The sequence below is a fragment of the Dioscorea cayenensis genome, chromosome 2 (assembly GCF_009730915.1).
Source record: "Dioscorea cayenensis subsp. rotundata cultivar TDr96_F1 chromosome 2, TDr96_F1_v2_PseudoChromosome.rev07_lg8_w22 25.fasta, whole genome shotgun sequence".
NCBI lineage: Eukaryota > Viridiplantae > Streptophyta > Magnoliopsida > Dioscoreales > Dioscoreaceae > Dioscorea > Dioscorea cayenensis.
The window spans coordinates 7,696,924-7,700,936 of record NC_052472.1 but is presented as its reverse complement, the minus strand read 5'-3'; positions in this window follow the sequence as shown (position 1 = coordinate 7,700,936).

Genomic DNA, 4,013 nt, shown 5'->3' with positions numbered 1-4,013 from the left:
CATGTTCCAAGAGTTCTTTGCGGTCATGATAGAGTGAAGTGCTAAGAGACAAATTCCACTTGGTCTTTGATAAACGTCTAAATGTATGTATTTTATATGTATTAATCTTGTATCTTTTGTGAATATGTTAACGAATTGATGCCCGTTTTATGTCTAAATTGGTTATTTCGGTGTTGCAGGTCTTAAATGAGTCAAACAATGCTCAAAAATGCAAATCGGATGAATTCGACATCAAAAACGGCATTTTTGGGGTCCCGGCACTGTAGCGGTAATGTAGTAGGTCATTGTTCTTGCTACGAGCATTTGGCTGGGAGTTTCACGGGCTCCATGCGCCCGCATGGATGCCCGTGAGGTTTGCTGAAAATTCTCAAGCCTCGGCACTGTAGCAAAACACTGTAGCTGAGCACTGTAGCACCGGCAGGTTATTTTGGGCATTTGGCTGTGAGCTTCACGGGCTCCATGCGCCCGCATGGAGCCCGCATGGACTGACGGGGTATATAAGAAGTCGATATCTTCTAGGGCAAAGGAGGAGTTTTTGGGGAGAGTTCTTCAGCCGATTTTCACCCGAGTCTTTGAGAGGCAAGATTACATGTTTTTGGAGAAGGGAAATCTAAGGGAGAAGCTTGGATTTGGCTAGATCTTCATCGATCTCTTCTTTGGGGAGTTTGTAGAGCGACGAGGGAAGCCGCCCCTCATTGCGGCGTCCGTGGAAGCCTTTCCACCTAGCTTGGCTTGTCTTCCTTCTTCCATTGTTTGAGGGAGTTTTTATTATGCCATTTTGTAGTTGTTTGCATGGATTTGTTGCTTGGATTTGTTTGTATGGACGAGTAGACCCTCAAAGGTCACCGGATGCCGAGTGAACCTTGGGGTGAACTTTCTGTATTTGGATGATTTAAGTTTGTTTATTGCAATTGTTGTGTTTTTGAGATTCATTCTTGGTGCATTTGATGTGTTGCTTACATGAGAACTCAGTAAAACCAACTGCTAGGGTTGTACTTGGTAGCGTGACCATCGCCCTTGTACTAGACACACCAAGTTTGGAAGGGATTCATGTACGAATACGCAGTGACCATCGGGTATTCTGTACCCTCCACCATTAGGGCTAGACCAAGTTGTGTTCCGCTCTAATTTGGAATTTCCCCACTTGTTAATGCAATCGTATGAGGATTTGATCGGAAGAAATTGCGTGTCAATACTTATACCGGATTAGGGGGTCAATGGTCGTGACCATCGGGTTGACCTAATCTATGAAATCTCCAGTCCAAACCTTTCAATTGCATGACATTCTTAGCATCATGTGCACTTTAGTAGCCCCTAGGGAATCCGCATCCGTGACCGTTCCTTTTCCCTGATTTTTATACCCCTCTCCGTATTTTTAGTCTCCACTTGTAGTTATCTTATTTAAATTAATAGATTAGAGAAACCTTTCGAACTGCATCGGCTAGACAATAAGCGAAGAGGAAGTAAGGGTAGATCCTTGGGCCCAGGGAATACGACCCTCTCGTGCTCACACGAGAGGTATTACTTGACGACTCCGTGCACTTGCGGATCGAACTCATCAGTCTTAGTTGCGCAAGCAACAGAGCTAAGTGTTGAAGTAATCCTTAGTGCTGGGGCTTAATCATGATTAGGAGTCTTTCACCTATACCAAAGGGTTAGATCTATATGAGGGAATAGGGTTTATCACTTGAAATCTCTAGAGCTTCAAGCAACACTTCACAGTGTTAGGCGTCGTGAATATTCTTTTCCACCAGGTATAGTGTAAGGGCTAGACACGATTGACCTTAGGTTTGGGACCTTGTGTCGTTGGATTTCCATGAGTCATTAATCATCAGTTAGGAGGCATAATGATTAGTCTTGCACTTGAAACAATAATCCTAGGGTGAGCAATGTCCGGGTACCCCATCTTTCTATTGCGTTTCTTTCTTCTTTTCTTTATTTTTATTTTCATTGATATTGTTCACTTGAATCACAACTTGGTTTCACTGTAGTTAGATAGCAATACTTGTGTTTCTGAGCACTATTCCCTATGAATATGACTACCCACTCACCGGGGTACTTTATTACTTCGACAACCCGTGCACTTGCGATTCACACATGCATGGAGTGTGTCATTAAGAAAATCCCAAGATCATCAAAAGGACACTGAATCTCTTCGCAAGCTATCTACTATTGATGCACATTGAATCTTCCTTGAGAAAATCGATAGAACTCACTGAAATTTTGATGAAACTCGTCTCCATCAGCTTAGGTCTCATGAAATCCGGGCGCCTTGATTCAATTCGGCAAAAGAATCCTCCCCTTTCTTGTAAAACCTTGTGGTACTTATAACCCAAGTCCACTACGGCCTCACCATTCTTTTTGTGAAGGCCGTGGTGAGAAAGTTCTATTGCTTGGAACGCAAGTCCCGTCCTAGCAAAGTCTGTCCTAGCGTTGTGTGGATTGGTCACAACCGCTATGATTTACAATGGACTTTGTAAAGGTTATTATGACTTCTATGTTGTTTTTTTGTGATTCTATACTGTCACGGCCTGATAACAGTTGTGATAGGAGTGGACAATAATAGTGATAAGATGTTACCATGGCTGTTTTGAGCCATGGTAATGGTCTGGTTTTGCAAGTTGATATCTTTTTCTTTGAAATGCCTCCATATTATCTTCATTGGGAATAAGATGAAATAAAAGCTCATGGTGAACAAAAGAATGAAATTATGTACTAGTTTGGTGCTAACCATGTAAAATATTATGCTAGATACAGTATAAATAATATATAAAATACGCACTTTCAAGCATTTATCAGTGGACAAAGGTAATATACCCAAAAGTCTTTGGGAGAAGAGCAAAGAGACAACCCTTAGGGTAGAGAACCTCTAAAGGTATCTATTCATTCAGAGGTGTGGATGACATAAGATATATGAGCGAGGTGGTAGTGAGAACAACATCTCCCCAATAAATAGAAGAAACATTATTATGAATCAAAAGGGTTCTAGCAACATCAAGAATGTGACGATGGTTTCATTCAGCTACCCCATTTTGTTGTGAGGTATAAGCATAAGAAGCTCGATGTACAATTACAAAAGACTTGAAAAAATAACCAATGCAGTACACAAGAATTTTCAAGCATTGTCAGGTCGAATAATTTTGATAACTATTCTAAATAGATTTTTTTATTCATTGATGAACGCTATATGAATAGAGTTTACGTAGATTATTCTTCATAAGAAATACCCATGGAAGACATCATCCACCACAACTAAATAATACCTGTGTCCCTGTCTATCAGGATACCTACTAGGATCCCATACATCTACATGAAATAGATCAAACACTGATGTATATTGTGGATGATTAGAAGACCAAAAGGTACATTGATGATTCTTTCCAAGTTGGCAAGCCTCGTAGTCAAACTTGGTCATAGGTGAAAATTAGGGAAGAACATGATGAAGCTTATTCAATGATGGATGACCCAAACATTGATGCCAAAAAAATCCAGACCAAGTAGATGACACAAGACTGTGAGCAGAAAGAATAGAAGTAGCTATTGGTGACTAAGTAAGGTGGTAGACTACCCCTTATTCACGGTCGGCACCAATCGTCTTCTCTGTCAAGATATCCTAGAAGGTAAGAGATAGGGTAAAAAATAGTAGGATAATTTGGTTTTTGAAAATCTGACTTACAGATAATAAGCTAATAAGAAAATTTGGAGCAAATAACACATGTTAGCCCTATATTAGGATAGGGACACATCTCCCATCTGCCACTAATACAGTCTTATGAGGTTGGCCCATGTTGAGCACCATAAAGGCCGCCTTGTCACCATAATGGTGTTTTTGAGGCACCTGAATCTACTAATCAATTGTATTCATGCACTCGCCAAGCAAAGCACCCAAAAGTACATGATAAAGAGTTTACCAAAGGGATAATAGCTGCAGTAATTGTGGTGTCCGGTGGTCCAGAGGGAGATGCTGGAGATAACCGACAAAGATGCTAGAGTAGAACATCAATGTCCCCTTG